This window comes from Pelodiscus sinensis, chromosome 2, assembly GCF_052426305.1.
Source record: "Pelodiscus sinensis isolate ZL-2025 chromosome 2, ASM5242630v1, whole genome shotgun sequence".
Classification (NCBI taxonomy): Eukaryota; Metazoa; Chordata; order Testudines; family Trionychidae; genus Pelodiscus; species Pelodiscus sinensis.
The window spans coordinates 149,815,106-149,832,813 of record NC_143053.1 but is presented as its reverse complement, the minus strand read 5'-3'; the positions used below and the strand labels follow the sequence as shown (position 1 = coordinate 149,832,813).

At 41.0% G+C, this 17,708-nt stretch overlaps 1 long non-coding RNA gene across 1 annotated transcript in view; it reads right to left on the bottom strand.

Moving 5' to 3' along the window:
• The window catches only part of LOC142827234 (uncharacterized), a 36,048-nt gene that overhangs the window by 10,622 nt on the left and 7,718 nt on the right, over positions 1–17,708 (bottom strand). Inside the window, exon 3 of the long non-coding RNA XR_012901830.2 lies at positions 2,813–2,887. This is a non-coding gene — a long non-coding RNA (uncharacterized LOC142827234). The remainder of the gene's footprint in view (positions 1–2,812; positions 2,888–17,708) is intronic.

Here is a 17,708-nt window from a genome sequence, read left to right as displayed (position 1 = left end):
AATGCAAGCTTTTTGGCTTGTGGTGGGAAAGCTGCCACCCTGAGACTGGAGTTGGCAGGAGAGGAGTAGGCGGGATATGGACCCATCGGACTCCACCATATCCGAGCCTAGGGCAATAACAATGGCAGTGTTTGCCACTGGGTTAGCAGGGAATCCAGCTGCAACACACTGATCTGCATGACCTAGATCCTGGGGTCATCCTCTGCCTCTCTGGGATATGAGGCCAGTGGCAGTCTCCACAGCTCTGTGGTGTCTGAGGTGGCAGGTAGCTCTGGAAGCAGAGATCATCAGGGGGAAACATGTCTGGCTCCTTCGGCAACTTCCCTTCAGAAGCAGTCTCCTCCTGGCCCAGGGTGTTGCTGGCTAGCATCAGCAACCCAGGCCTGTAGTGATTCGTTCACGTCTGTCTCCTTCCCTCGATGGGCTCCAGCTGAGCTGCAAGCTCTGCTTTTTGTACTTCCTGCCCTGCCTCTCAGCTTCTGGTGGGAGGAGCAAGCCCAGGCTGACTTTGCCCACCCATGGCACAGAAGTTGGTGCCTCCCCCTCTAGCTCACAGGGAGGCCACTGCACTACAAGGCCTTACCATGGCACAGCTGAGTAGATCTCCCACCAGCATTGTTAAACCAAGCCCATAATGTGGCAGTAGTTATGGCAACAGGAGAGTGTCTCCCACCAACACAGCACTGTGCACACCAGTGCTCTTGTTGATGAAACTTGTGGCAGCCTTCACTCCACTCACCAACAAAAGTTTTCATGAAAAAAGTGCTAGTGTAGACAAAGCCTAAGGGTAAAAATCCGCCTCAGTATGAGTTGTCCCATAATCAGGCTCCTGATTGTGGAAGGTGGTCAGTTGTATAACACAGTAATAGAAGAGTAGTGTGTATAGACTAAATTATATTACAGATGTCAAGTGCTGAAGCTCCCAGAGAGGATGGCAGATAACTTGTGGAGTTATAGGATAAAAGTGGTGGCTTCAGAGGAAGGAATACATTTCCAGACAACGCAAGGGGTTGGGGAAAGCAATGTCAGAAAAAGTGGGGCAATTGATCCAAATGGCTTGTGACTCATTATCACTGTGGCCCTGGGTAGGTGACTGAGATGTGTTCTTTCGAAAAAAAGAAAAGTGAGCAATTTCATGCCCCCAAAAATATGGCTGAGAGGCAGGAGAGAAGTCTAGTGAGCCAATGTCATATTGAATATAGAATGACACAAGCTGAGCCAGTGTCTTGCTGGTGGCAGGAAGGATCCCAGATGTCTAGAAACCCAATAAATTGGACATCCCTTTAGCACCATGATCTTCAATTATTCCTTTTTTATTTGAAAACTAAAAAAAAATTATGCTTCTTTCAGAAAACATTACAATGTTAATGAAGCTATGAAGAAAGGTTATCACGGTTGATGTTAAGTCTGTAGCTTTCTGGAACATACCTGTTTTTACTGTGAAGTTGTTGTGAGTGGTGCAGTCAGATTGCAAACGTCTTCTTCAGTGATGCCTGGAAGAACTAAGGACATTGGTAGAGTGGCCACATGGGGGAGATTCTGGCCCCCTGTGAGTTGTATGGAAGTTCTGCTAGTAGGCTGACAAAGAGTGAGGCTATGGAGGAGAGTCTAGTGACCCACAATTATGTGGGTCACATGCCTTCACGTCCATATGGCCTGAGTGGTATTGAGGTCTGGTAACAGCAATGCCAACCCTTATGCTTGAGTGGCAATGGAGAAGACGTTGTGTGGTAGCATTATTGTTCCCTGGCTCTGGAGTGTGGGTTGGATTTGGCTATTATTCTCTCCAGAAGGTTTTGATTTAATAAGAACAGAATTAAGCAAGATTTTTTTAGAAGTAAATCAGTGACGCCTTGTACAACTTGATTTAACTAATTAAAGTTGGCCCGTGGCCATACCATCTTGGGCTGTGCGTGTATCAGCTTTTATTAGCGAAGGAACATCAGGATGGATCCGCACTTGGACGGGGGACTTTGACATAAATCCCGGGTACCACAAGAGAGGCTCTAACTGAGTCAGTAAAAAAGGAAGCTCCCCCCAACTCTGCATCCACACTGCACTGGGATAAGATGACACCCTGCAAGGGATCAGCTGTGCTCTGTAGCCAGCTGCTTTCAGAGGAGATGTTATTACAATCCTCACAGACATGCTGGTGTTTCAAAAGGGGGAGAAGAAGACATGATCCTTGCTTCAAGCACCTTAGGAAGGCATTTCAGACATGACAAAATAAAGGGGAGGTAAAAAGACAGCTGGGAGGTGTCAAGGGGAGAAGGGCAGCAGGAACATCAAGATTCTCCTGCTCCTCAATGAAACGAGGAGCAGTGTATGAGGGAGTACTTGCCTGCTCCCTGGTAACTAGTAGAAATAAATGGGGTTAGTTGGCTATAATATCCTTCATCTTTGTTCCAAGACTCTGCTGTGTCTAACCCATGATTATATTGTGTATTTCTCTGTCTCCCTCAAGTGACTGAACCGAAAGACATGTATAATTTGATCAGAACCTTGAAGCAGACACTGGGTCTTCTTGCTGAGACAGAAGACGTTTCTGCTTATAGAGTCAGTGTTCCCAGTTTCAGTCCCTACTACTAGTCTCTCATGCAGGGGATTTGTGTTACATATGAACATAAGAACAGCCATAATGCCGAGTATCCTGTCCTCTGACATTGGCCAGTGTCAGGTGCCCCTAAGGGAATAAACAGAACAGGGAATATTTGATGATTACATTTCCAGTCACCCATTCCCAGCTTCTGGGAGACCATTCTTGCCCATCCTGGCTAATAGCCACTGATGGACCTGTCCTCCATGAACTTACCTAGATCTTTTTTGAACCTTGTTATAGACTTGGCCTTCACATCCTCTGACAAGGAGTTCCACGAGTTGACTGTGCCTTGTGTGAAAAAAAAATCTTATTATTCAGGTTGTCACACCCAGCCCCAGAAATGGCTGCATTTCACTCGTGGAGAAGTGATCTTTGCAAACCAAATCCTGAGTAGCAGACAAACCCACACAGGTCACATCTCTTGTAAATACTTACAGAGTCCTCTGCTTTGCTACATGCCCCACTAGCCCATCTCTGTTGTTTATTCCTAGAGTGTGTCACCATAAGTTAGTTTAGGAGCTAAACCTCTAGTTGTAGTTTGGGTTTGTTGCTTTAAAAAATAGGATTTGTTTATAGAACACATTCATTCTTTAAAAAAAAAAGTTTTCAAAGTTTTTGATAACTCTTAGGGAACAGTATACATATTCTGCAGTTGTACTGAGCATACTGAATCAAATCCTCAGTTCTTATTTGAACAAAATCCCCACTGAGTTTAATAGCAATGTTTCCATTGCTCGTGATTTTCTCATATAAGCCTAATGATAGCTGGAGTTTTAATTCAAGCCCCGTCTCCTGGAGTTGATCTTGTAAGAAGCTCAGTTTTCATCTTTAAGTGAATTTCTATCCTTCAGAATTGCAGAGAAAAGCTTGAAAACATGACTCAATAAGACTCAAATACGGGAAGGCAAATAATCCAACACTTATTATTTAAAAAAAAAATCCTGTGATTCTTCAGCCATTCTCATGATTTTGGAATGCTTATTGCTGGCAGCGCTACAATTGGAATTCAGCCTGAATAAGGACTAAAATTGTGAGCCAAATCATATCCTTCTTGAGGAAAAACAAAACAAAGACAGGACTGAAAAACAGGGGCCTGATTCAAAACTCCAGGTTCAAGATGATGTCTTTCCTTGACTATAAATATGGATCTAAATATTACTGAATTGGGCAGGTGGCAGTATTCCTATCGGATTCAGCCCCAAACTGGCTAAATAGGCTCTTTCTTTAAAATGAACTGAATTGAAACAGAAACCGCAGATCCCAAGTCTGAATCCAAATCTGCCTGGTTCACTAAGGTTTATTCGTGCATTTAAAAGTTAAAACTTAATTTGTTCCTATTTTCAGACTACCTGTAAATGTGGATAAATATTGATTTTACCACACACATAAATATTGATTTTACCACGCACACAAATAAACCTATGTACCATCCACAATTTTACAGAGATATATTACTACTAACACCACAGTTCAGAAGTGACTGCAGCACACTACCTGGTCTCTTTGTGCATGGAAACACACAAATGCTTCAGGACTCAAATACTCATCTACAATTTGCTGCTGGCATTCCTCACAGTCAGCGCGTATTAACAATTCATTAACAAGGAAAACTGGTCTTTCTTTCCAAAAATGTCAGGAGGATCTTAGGCTAAAGTCACATGGGGCACATATATGTCTGATTCTAAAAGCTGTTTAATCTATTTAATTGACCTGGGTACAAGTTGGCCATTGCTGTTCTCAGAGGTGCCACTTACACAGGCTTTACTGGCACAAATGAGGCTTTCAGTAGGGAAACACAATATCCCAACTGCTGCTGCCACTAGCGGTGTTTGTGTCACTGAAATACTTTCCACTAAAGGGAAATCTTGAGCAAAACAACACAGCCAACCTAAGCAGTCATACTACTGAAAACCCCCACTGATGGCTTTGCCCCTCTTTAGAGTGATTGCTCCCCCCCACACATACACACACATTCCTATCACGCCTGTCAACATAGTACCTAAGTGCCTGCAAGCATTTGGTACTATGAAAAAACAAATATACTTACAGAGAGTAGCATAACCACCACAACCTGTTTAATTTATTTTTCTGTAACGTGCTCAGTGTGTATAGGGGGCAGTGTTGGCCAGGGGCTAGCTCCCTGGGCTAGGACTCAGGAGAATTGGGGTCTATTCTCAGCTCTGCTAATAGCCTCTTGGATGACCTAAGGAAAGTCACTTTACTTCTCCATGACTCAGTTTCCCCAGCCATAAAATGAAGATACCGAGTGACCTCCTTTGTAAATAGCTGATGAAAAAAGAGCTGGACCTTGTTATGACCATAATGAATAAATCTAATTCCTCCTGCAATTACAGTATCTCTCTGTTTCTGGAGAAAAGAAAGAAAAACCTGATAGTATTGAGAGAAAGGATGTCCCATATGCCCCCAAACAAAATCCTATGGAATCAAAGCACTTGCATTCTACTGCACCACAAGTCTCCCCTGGGGCAGACAGGAGCAAATGAATCACATCCCATGTGATATAGAAGTTAGTCGAGTTACATAATGCACTACTTGCAGGCATTCAATTACTATAGTAAGAGGTGTGGTATAAGAGTAGAATTTAAGGGCCTAGCTTTAGAATTACACATTTGAAGACATTCATCTTAGAAACAAAAAACACAGAATCTCCATTTTTCAATGTCATCTGAAGGCCTTAAGGGCCATCTGATCATCTAGTAGTCAGGCTTCCTATGTACCTAGGCTTGAAAGGATCAGATTTTTATCTGTAAAGATAGATAAATATTGACCACACACACAAACAACCCGAAATATTTAAATTGATAATAATCAAATATACAGCGAGGCAAAGGGTGAAACATAGTACCTGAGAACTTAGTAGAATTTGAATTAAGGACATTTACTTTGTTTAGACGTGTATGATCATTTCTGTTTGAACGGTTATAAAGCTGTAACTTTTTGAGTCTCAGCATCTACTGTCATTAAATAATTACCCGACCCCGCCTCACCTGTTTTTCCCACATCTATGAAAATTTACATTGCTAAAAAATGCTTAAAGTCTACAGTTTTGCACCATTCTGAACATTTAAATAGATACAAATAAAAAGAATGATTAAGAATAAAAATTGATACAATTTATCAAAATTATATACAAATAAAAATAGAATTCTGCTAAGCCACCAACTCAGACCATTAACACTGCCCAGCCATCTTCACACTTAGTCCTGCCATCAGAATTGGTTCAAAGTATCACTGCCCTCGGGAAACTAAACTTTTGACAGTAGAAGCAGGTTTGGATACTTGGGTTTACATTAGCACTTTTATATTACAGGCATGCCAAAATATTTAAAACTCTAAGAAGTTTTCCAAAAGATTTCAAGCTTTAAAAAAAAATCCAGTTGGTTCTAACTTAGCTCTTCATCCCTACCTTTATCTTCCTATGTCTATCTATAACTTCCCACTATATGTTCTTATTGTACAGTAAGGCATTAAATGTTTTCTCTTTAACTTTGCCCTCCTCCACCCCCCCAACCCTGATTGCTACTCTGTGTAAATAAAGATGGTGTTGGCATGTGTGTAATGACCCTAATCATTGCAGAAGCATATGAGTATCTAGAAATCCAAGGCACATGATGCAGGTGATATCCAATGAATCAGGCATCCCGAGTCAGCTTGCAGCATGAATTACTTCTAACCCTCAGAAAGGGTAGTTATGCTAGGTCAAGTTGAGGTCATTAGAGCAACCCAGGGAAGTTTACACTGCGAATGTTTGTACTATTCCTGGCTGGCAGAGTGTTTTTATTGTTTACGTCTTTCCTGCTTTAGATCAGTTTCCAGCATTTTTCAGAATACTTTTTACATTTAAAATATAGCTACCTGAAAATATAATTTATTTTATTTTAGGCTCAGAAGCATGCAGCTGCTTACAAAGAAAAAAAACACACAGAGAGAAAACAATACATTATTTGTACATCATTTACTTTAACTACAGCCAGACAGTGATGGTGTCATGTTAATTTCTCAATACCTTTAGATGCTGCATCATGCTCACAGGAATAATGGCTGCTACAAGTGATACAAGAATAACAAACACTCGGAAACAGCTTCCCCTTAAACAAACGCGGTGATAATAAGAAAACAGCTTTGTGACTAGACTCATGGAAAAGAAAAAGAAGAAGCCAAGCATTAGAAACAGGTTTGCCAAATGTACCGCTGAGTTGTCTTTTCTTTCCTAATCTGTGTATCTGCTGTTATACAAAAGAGCTTTCAAGGGCTGGCCTGGTAAAGCACTCTCAATTCTTTCTTCCTTTAAAAAAGGCAGAGCTGGCACAGGCACAGTAAATAAAAATAACAAGCATATGATGCCCGAGATGCATGTGAACATAAAGTGACGTTGGCAGCCCCCGCAAATAGAACTCCAGTTAAAAATAGCCTTTGTCTAAATGTGGAAAGTGTGTAAATATAGTAGCAGTTTCAACTTACTATAGAGGCTCACAAGCTCCAAGGAACAGAAGCTTATTATAGAGCATGTGCGTCAGAGGAGGGGAAAAAAAGGAAAAAAGAAAGACAAACTACTCTGCAATTAGTAGCTACAATGAGACGTAAATTAATTTTTTCCCCATTCATTTTAGCATTGTTTGGAAAGTGGACAAGGGTAAAGTCACTGGCAGATGCAAATGTCTGCATGTTGCAATAGAGCTAAAAAGGAAAAAGAGGAAATTACAGGCAAGAGGAAAGATAACTCTAGATCCAAGAAAGACAAACTCAGAGGGCTTTTTGGGAAAAGAATGGTTGCACAGAAAATGGGATATGGAGACAGTAGGGGTGATTTTGATCTCAGTTACGCTGTAGTAAACAAGGCCTACTGTAACTTCCTTGACTTCAATGACGCTATTCTGGATTTACATACACTGGTGTAACTGAGATCAGACTTTAAGCCGAGGAAATGGGAGGCTGTTTTTTTGCTGATGAAAAGAACAAGAGGGGCAGAGATCTGTCTCAAGAGAAATGTACATACTGGATTCTGGTGACAGCAAAATAGACTTAACTTTTTTCCCCTCATACTTGACCTGCTATTTCATCCCACATATTCAACAAGATGTGAAATAAGGAAACTTGGAAGACTTTTAACAGGCATAACAGAAGGCCACAAAGGACGAGCGAGTTACATTAAATCCCAACAACATCTTTCCCAGGCATTATTAGCCGTGGCATGCACATCATCCTTTTAAAAAAAAAAAAAAAAACCTTTAATTGTATTTATAAAAAGGAAGGAATGATCCGTGTACTGGTGTCTCTACTGTATGATTGAAGATTTCTTCAAGAGGGCCTTTAAATATATTCAGATTAACAAAAAAGGGTATTTTATTTATTTCAGTTTATAATGACATAAAGCACCCATTTGCTCCTCTGAGTGCAATCACAATTATTGTTAAACAGAAAAAAATACAACTAAAAGTAACACCAAATTCCCAGGAAAACTCTAACTATGACGCGTGCACGCACACACACACACACACACACACACACACACACACACACAGAAAAAGAATTTTCTCATAGTCCACAATGTCTCTTTTTCAGTAGACCCTTTTCTATTATCTAGCTCTTATTTTTTGCTTGACTAACATGGAATGGCATGTGTAATCAAAAACAGAACTATTGTGGACTGATAAATGACATGACTTGCGACATCAAGTTGTGACCCTGGTAAAAGTTTTTCATAAAAGTTGCCTTTTTAAAAGGACATGGTAAATTGATGCTATAAGTTCCGATGTATATTTTAAATTAACCTTCGATACTGTGCATCACTAAAAACAAGTTAATTTTAGTACTCCAAGAAATAGACTTATATGGTTCACTCAAGTAATCATGCCAAATGAATGTTTAAATGAGAACAGTTTGCCAAATACAAAGCAAGAACCATATATAACCTCTTATACAACTACATAACACAGCACTGCTGGCTGCTTTACAAAGTTCTGGCTTATGTACAAATTCTAGCTGTTAACTCCCACCACTACCGGACCAAAAAGGGACTTCCTGGAAAATATCACCCTGGCTATCTGGGATTAATAGTTTAGCTGTTATTGTGGGTTGCTTTATCCCCTCAAAATGAAAGGTATTTTTCAAGTTCAAAATATTGCAAAGCAGATGGATTTTACTCCTGCTCAGTTTTCAGTCAGACTCCCCACAATATTGGCAACCTCCTTCATTTTCACTGTTTTACTAAAAAAGCAGGAATGAGAGAAGAAAGAGAAAAAGGAAACTGATATGCTAAAAGCTCCTGTTCCTATCTCGAGAGTAATTCTACCTTTCTCTAGTCTAATGCATTATTGTCCTAGTATTTGTGATCTATCCAGTGAGCTGTTGTATCAGACCCATCGAGGTCCTACAAAAATATTCAGGAAGAGTTTCTCTAACATAAGAGGTGAAAGGCTAAAACGGATTGTTATTTTCAGCACTTGCATTTCCCACCACCTACAAACAAAACAAGTTAGTGTAACTAGGTAACTTTTAAAAAGTTAGAACAAACTTTCTGATGCCTACTAACCTTCATTCATAGCCATGTTCTATACTTGGGAGTTATTTCGAAAAAACCCTCCTTATTTCAAAATAATAAGCAGAGTGTCCACACTATCGCACCTATTATTTCGAAATTTGTACTCCTGCTTTCCTTGGGAAATAACACTTATTTCAAAATACAGTAGTTACTTTGAAATAGCATTAGTGTGTATACTCTGCTGCTGCTATTTCAAAATAACTGTGCCCCAAAGTCATTCACAGTAATGACTCCTCAGGGTTTCCTGAGGCTGTTAGTCAAGATAGCACATCCACAACAATGGAGCTTGCCTCGGATTAACTTCGAGGCTCCCCAGTATTGGGGACATGCTATTTCGATTTCATTATTTTGAATTTAGTTATTTCAAAATAATTTCCTAGTATAGTCATGCCCATACAGAGTAACAAATAATCCACTATAGAGACTGTTTTCCTTTTTGCTTATAAGCGCTACATAGTTTCTGTGTTCGCAATAAATCTGTTTGGACGACTGCCCTAAAAGTGTTACCATGGTGATTATTTTGTTGCTAGAAGAACTGAAGCACTTACTGGTCACAGGAGAAAACCTTATCTTTTTGAAAAATCAGCAGGTGGCATTTGTCAGAATCTCTCTACTTTTTCATTTTTGGGGGGCGAGGAGTTCAGCAGTTTATGAAATTCCTTCACATTCAGTGTTACCTCAGGTTAGGAGACAGCAGATGTTAAGTAGTAGTGAAAACCTCCAGGATATTTTTCTCAAAAAACTGTTGAGTAAATAATCGTTATCTACATATTACTCAGATAAGGGGAAAACGCCATTCACCTGCAGAGTGAAACATTACAAGTTGACAAAGTATGCTAATCTCCTGCTGCACTCCATAGTTCAAGTATCACAAATATTTTTTTTTTCTATGGAATATTTAAAAGTAAGGAAGAGAAATGGTGCAAAAGAAACTAAATATGTGTCCTTCTGTTTTGGAAAAGTGCAAACACAGCACTAAGCTTTCAGACTAAGGCCTTGTCTATATAGAAAAAAATGCATTATTTTAACCTAAACTGTGAATTTAAACTGACTTAGTTAAAGCAGTGCAAACCCTCATGGGGACATTCTTATTTCAGTTTAACAATAGCTTTATTTTATTTTACTTAAGTTGATAAGGACATAAGAATGGCCATACTGGGTCAGACCAAAGAATACTAGCCCAGCATCCTGTCTGCAACAGTGGCCAATGCCAGATGCCCCAGAGACAGTGAACACAACAGGTGATCCTCACATGATCTCTATCCTGTCTTCCATTTCCAGATAAACAGAGGCTAGGCACACCATTCCTGCCTATGCTGGCTAATAGCCATTGATGGACCTAACCTCCATGAATTTATATAACTCTTTTTTTAATACTGTTAGAGTCCCAGTCATCACAATATCCCCTGGCAAGGAGTTCCTTTTGTTTGTTTTAAACCTGCTGCCTATTAATTTTTCTATTTTTTTCACCTCCCACTGCCCTCCATCCCCAAAAAAGTTTCAGTTTTCCAAAATCAAATTATTTGGTTTTCCAGTTTTTAGTTCCTCTCCATCCTCTTCCTTATTTCTTGCCCAGTTACCTTTTTTCTGTTCTGCCACTATAAGCATGGGCTGTGGGCGGAAAGGCAAAAAATGAAGAGATGAGGAAAGAAAGCAATCCTTCCAAATTAAAACATTACTGGTTTTCCTTTTTGTTTCCAAAGAATCCTGCCCTCCCCAAAGACATCTTTTCTGGTTTATATTTTGACTGAAAAAAATTCAGAAAGCATTTTTCACATAACACACGTAACTGATTTTTGACCAGTTCTAATATACAGTGGTCTGCCAAACAGCAGCCAGAAGGTAACAACTTTGGTTTTTTAGCATTTTAGTATCTTTGCTAATATAGTTCAGGTAAACTCTTCTCACAGACAAATAACAGAAAAAAAGAATCATGCTCTAAAAATTGGAAAATTAGGAGATCCATAGATTAAAAAGAAGGAGATAAGATATGGAACTGCAAAACAAAATGGGGAGCTGAAGACAAAGTCCAAAGAGCACTTCAGAAGACTATTTAATCCACTTCACAATGAGAAAGGAGTGTAGGAAATTAGATGAAGACACTATAATGAAAGGAATATCAGAACTAGTTTATATTTTAATTCTTCTTTCAATTGAAAGAGAAATGTATTTCAAAATACTTGTCAGGACATATATCTGTAACAATATAGACAATACAATACAAAAATTCCCTCAGAAGCAGAGTAAAAGAAACCCCATACAACAACCCACTCTCTGTGTCTCTGGTAAGCTTTTGTGGAGTGCCTCAGTCTGGGTGTGTCACACCTGCCAGCTGGGCATATGTTGGGGGGAGGGGGGACTGTCATGCTTATATTGAGAATACAGTAGAGAAGCAAGTTAGCATATGCTTTAGAAAGACAAACCCACACACACGTCCTGCAGATGGTGCATAGTTACCAGTCCATGATGGCTCAAGTTAGTTTTACTGGCCTGGCCAGAGTGACTGAGTGAGGAGTCAGGGTTCCTCTGAGACTCCTCTGAGGCTTGGCTTGCAGCAGGTAAGTTCCCATTGGGGTTGATGGATATTGCAGTGTCATGCTGCAAACACCCACCCTTAAGAAGTGTTAATAAACCTGTCTCCAAGGTTGTCAATGCTGCTAATTTAATTCATCCTCAAGAAAAAAATGCATGTTTCCTCATTATCTTCAAAATTTCCACTTTTGCTTGATCACCTGGGTATCTGTGATAGCTGTCACACTCACACATACCCTCCACTCACACCATGCAATTGTACAGAGTTTCAGACAAGATCAATAGTTACTAGAAGACGGGACTTAGTTTGTGATGCTAACAGGGAGCAAGGCCTTACAGTAACATTATCTAATCATGAGACAAAGAGAGAAATAGAAGCTACAGAACTTATTAGCGAGTCATTATTATATATGAAATCACTGTGCATCATATTCTTATAATCAATACTAACCAATACTAAAACCTACATTTTTGCTACAGGACTCTGCCCCTCTGGTCTTTTAGTTGATTCTTGGTTTTTCACCCAATTGGAGGGGTGTATAGTTGGTGGGTATTAGAGAAGGTATCCCAGAAGTGCTGAAGAGTGTTGTGTGTGTGTTCTGGGAGGGGATATTTGAAGATGCTGGAGGGGACTGAGCAGAACCCCCCCCCTCCCTCAAGCCCACACATCCACACCCTTCCCCCTCAAAACATGGTTACAGGCTCCATTCCACACAGCTTTGCTAGGCTACATCTACACTGCAGCACTATTTCAAGATACTGGAGGTATCCTGAAACAGCTATTCTGTGTCTTTTGAGTATGCCCATTATTTCAAAATATAACAGGCTCACTAGTCCGATGTCCCGGTAAACCTCATTGCATGAGGAGTAAGGGACATTTTGGAATAGCGATTTATTTCAAAATAAGTGCTGTGTAGACAGCGTCAAATTTCGAAATAAGCTATTCAGAAATAACATCGAAATAAGATACGCAATTTGGGTAGCTCTCATTGCATACCTTATTTCAACCTGCAGTGTAGAAGTACCCCCACTGTCCTGCTAGCACAGATGACCCACATTTCTGATGGCCTCCCCCACTCTCAGCCTACTCTTAGTCTCCCCAACCCTACCCTTAGTCTCCCCTACTGGAAAGCAATGTCCCTTCCCCACAACTCCATCCTATTGCTCCTGCGTCTCCCAGCACTGCACAGTTCACCAGCACTGGCAGCTACTGCACCATATGACTGAACGGGGCTGGAAACCTGGGAAAACTGTAGTCCACCTGCACCTCCCACACAGGCACACCATGAGCTGGGGAGCTGGGTTCTGCTGAATCCAGTGGCCTAGAGCAGCAGTCAGCAGCTCTGCAGCATCAATTCTGGGGGGGGGGGGGGGAGAGAATGAAATTCTAGGCAGAAAATTAACTCTGCACAAATTCTATTGTGCAGTGGCACAGAATTCCTCCAGAAGTAAAGGATCATTAAACTCTCCACTGAGCTTCAATTCAGAGGCTGAGAAAGTAATGGGACAAAATTCTATTGTTATGTTCCACAACATTGAAATATAGTAATTAGATAAAAACATAAAATACCCTGTCTGGAATGCAGCACTACTTTCTTAGGATTCAGACACACACAAGAATCCCAAAATGGAGAGAAAGGAAACAGTCTCTCTAAAATAGAAGCACAGCTTATCTCCCCTTGACTAAAGTTGGATCTTTTCATATTGTCACTAATAGAGCACTCTCTACTACAGAGCCCTTTCCTAGCCTGCAAAAAGGTCCAGGAAACATCTGCTCTCCCAACACCATCACTCTGAAAGCAATAGCTGGCAATTCAAATTGCTTGCAGTATACCACATCTATAATCCTAAATCACGTGAGTAATCTTTACTTAGGTGATTAGTGCCATTGAGCAAGGTTTTGGCTACTCTTTTGCTCCTGAGGATTTTCAAGGTGGACCTTGGTCTTTGTCATTATCTTCTTTCCATCTTTGTTCTGTCAATGAACTTACACTGACCTATAGAAAACCCTAGGTCTGCTAGCTCATTCCTGGTTTTTTTCCCTCTGAGAAAATCAATACTTATTATCCCAGATTTTTGCATACTAGTAAACTTTCAATATGCTCACATTTTAAACACTGTCAATCTTAATTTCCTTATTCCTTGATGTAAGGTGCTATCTAGTTACTGTATCTCACTATTATCTTGACGGGTCTGGCGAAGATTGATTTCTGGCTTAAGATCATCAGTTGTCTACTGTTTATTTTCTTTTTTCCTGCTTACTGAGTAATGTGGAAACAAAAATATGTCTGTCCAAATTAAAAAATATATGCACTATAATAGTGATCTGACTCGGGAACTGTCACCATCATTACCCCATCATTTTTGTATAAAAGATCTTATTTTAATGTTCAGCAAATCTATATTCCTTTCTCCTCTTTCTTTTACTTTCAAGCTGGTACATTGACTAAAATGGAAGGATTATAAAAGTATTGTCTCAGTAGCTGTGAACACTGAGGGACATGAAATAGGAATAAGTCAGTCATAAAAGTGGTGATGATTTTTTAAAACAATATATTGTTAAAGGTTATAGCAGATATCAAGGGCGAAGTCACATATAGTCCTCCAACCTTTTATTGTGTAAGCAAATCTGCAGTCTCACGAGTGTTGAGGTTTTTATCATGCACAGGTCTGTGGAGAGACAGTGGTCCTAAAGATGTGTAGCCAGAGAAAGAATTTACCTTTTGCCTTGGTCTCGGATTAAAGTCAATTTTTGAGGCAGAGATCCTCTCTGGAATCCAGGCATTGAAATTGGACAGAAATTGCTGAAAGCAGCTGCCCCTGTTCAGATCACCTCTGTTCCAGGACACTGTGTGTGTGTGTGTGTGTAAATAAAACAATAAACTAAAATATAGCCAGATTTCACCTCGCTGATTTCTCTGTCACCGGGAAGTTGATTTACAAGGCCCTAGACATCTGCTGCTGCTCAGAGGGAGAGGTGATACTGGTAGCAAAACAGAACAGTGGGAATGGAAGAAAAGGCAATAATACAGATACACAGTGAAAGGGTTACATTTACTATAGCACTGTTTACTACAGGTACGTCTACACAGCAGTGTTATTTAGGAATAACTGTCGTTATTCCGAAATAACATAGTCCACGTCTACACTTCATGAAGTTATTTTGATAAAATAATGTCAAGCTGGAGGACTTCTTACTATGACTCGTGTAACCTTCATTTTACAAGGAGTAAGGGAAGTTGAAGGAAGAGTGCTCTTTTCTCAGATTTTATGTTGTATAGACAACGCCAAAAGCCAAAATAAGCTATTTCAATTTAAGCTATGTAATTGACATAACTCAAGTTGCGTCACTTATTTTGGCTTTAGCCTTGCTGTGTAGACGTGCCCTATAGCATTGTGCATAGATGTGTTTTTTATCAATATTAAAGTTTTCTGGCTCATCCTTTTAACAAATGTGACTGAGCATCCGAACAAGATTTTGGTATTGGAGTCTTTAACTTTATAGTATTCAGCAACTTCTTAGCAGCATAGTTCCCCAACTGAATCCTGATAGGTTATTTCCATTGGAATTTATTTTTTAGTCTCACAGAACTCCTGGCCATGTTTGATTTACACATGGTCCGTGAAACATACTTGGCGGGCACTGTTATTTTTAAATGATAGGGTGACTTACAGATACTTTGAGGGTGGCTTGCTGCATTCTTGGGAGATGGTAAATTGTATTTATAGAATCATTTTTTTGGTGCGTTGGTATTCTTTGGAAGATGTCTGTTCAGGCCATGAGCATAAGAGAGTCACTTGGCTGGGACACTACCCAGCTATGTACAAGTAAATGACCTCACAATGTTAGCCATGAGATTTGACAAGTGGTGGCTACGTCTACATTGGCATCCCTTCCGGAAAAGGGATGCTAATGTAGACTTTGGAATAGGCAAATCCGCGGGGGATTTAAATATCCCCCGCGGCATTTGCATTAACATGGCTGCCGCTTTTTTCCAGCTTGGGGAAAAGCCGGAGAAAAGCGCCAGTCTAGACGTTATTCTCCGGAAAATAAAGCCTTTTCTGGAGGATCTCTTATTCCTACTTTCAAGTAGGGGTGCCAATGTAGACACAGCCGTTGTGTTTCCAAATGAGTATTCCTCAGATGTACTTTGGGTGATGTACTTGCTTTCTTTTTTCAAATGCTTTTAGGTCTATGATTAAAACAGCTACATAGAGCTAAATAGTAGTAAAGGTAATAATATTGGGTGATTTTGTCGATCCTTTCGAGACTAGTTGTTTATATTTCAGGAGAGGGAGGAAAGGGGTATTTATACTATGTCAGTAATTTGAGAGGGTTTTACTTACATTCAGGATGGGCAAGAGTCCCATCTTGAAAGCACTCACAGGAATAGTGACATGGAAATCAGTGACTCCAGCTGCACGAGGAAAGATCTGCTGGAACAGATCCCTCTATTTGTAAATATTTTGTGGTCATCTGCATATACAGGGGAGTCCTTGTAAATACTTTGGGCTTTTTTTAATTGAGTAATACGCTTGGAATGATTAGTTCACAACTAATCACAATGATTAGTTCACAACTTTTAACATTTTATCTACTGACAAATTCATTGCTCATATGACTGTTCATTACTTTATGTGTTATCATTGACTACCAATACTTAAAAATTTCACTCTGTGAATATGAACTATTACTAAAGGCCCAGATCCTGGCCTCCACTCTAATCCCTCTGCACTGGCCCTCCCATGCAAAGCAGAAAACCCAGTGGTTCTCAAGCCAGGAGATGTGTACTCTTGGGGTGCACAGTGGTCTTCCAGGGGGCACATCAATTCATATGCCTAGTTTTGTAACAGGCTATAGAAAAAGTAGTAGCTAAGCCAGTGCAAACTACAATTTCATACAGACAAAATGAGAAAGTGAGCAATTTTGAAGTAACGATGTGCTGTGAGACTTTTCTATTTTTATGTCTGGTTGTGTAAGCAAGTAATTTTCAAGCGAAGGGAAACTTGGAAGTTGGCAAGACAAAGCAGACTCCCATAAAGGGTATAGTAGTCTGGAAAGGTAATAACCACTGGTCTAAACCCACTGGACACTAGAAGATTCCCAACACACAGTGATGTTGGGCTACCATGGTAGCTTCTATACCACATCTATCACAGCCATCAGTGTAAGGGACACATTCATGGAAGAGGGAGCATGACTGGCCTGCTGTTAGGCCTGGCTAATCTATGGCTGCTATCAGGAGCAATGCATGAGGGCATGAAGGAGCACCTGACACCCCCCAAACACCACGGGCAGGAGGGGCAAAGGGCCCTGGGTGACAGGTGGTGGGGCATTGGGCCCACAGCAGGGGTCAGACCCATTGCACTCACCAGCAGAGGAAGGGGAAAGCAGAGCAGCACGGCCCATAGCCTACACCACCCTCTGGCTGTGTCACTCAGGGAAAGGGATTGGGACCGTTCTCTGCACTCACTGATGGGAAGCAGAGTGGGGGAGCAGAGCAGGCTGGAGAAATGTCACACTGCTTTCCCCTGCAGCTGGCGGTGAGCGCAGGGGGGCCCAACTGCTGTTGCCAAAGCCAGACTCCCGATAGCCCCTGGGCTACATTGCTCAGTTGAGGGGGGTTGGAGAAAGAGACAGAGCAGAGGCATCGAGGGCCATTCCTAGGGGGTCACTTCTGCCCCCCATGCTACTTCCCTTGCTCCCGCCCAAAGCTTATTGGGACTTGAGAGGCTGGGAGGCTCCTCTCTGCCCACCACCTAGTATCAGGGATCCCTCATTAATGGGCTGCTGCTGATTGAGTAGCACATGGGGGAGGGGGCAGGAGAAGCCCTGCAGTAGCTGTGGGGAGAGGAATCAACAGAGCTGGCCCAGGCCCTCCTCAGGCGAGCACACATGGCTGAATGGGGAACCCAAAATTTGATCCCCCAAATTTTGGATGCCCTGTGCAGCCGCGTATTTCACATATGCCTAGAGACGGCCCTGGGGGTAGTGAGAGTGCAGAAAAGTGCAGG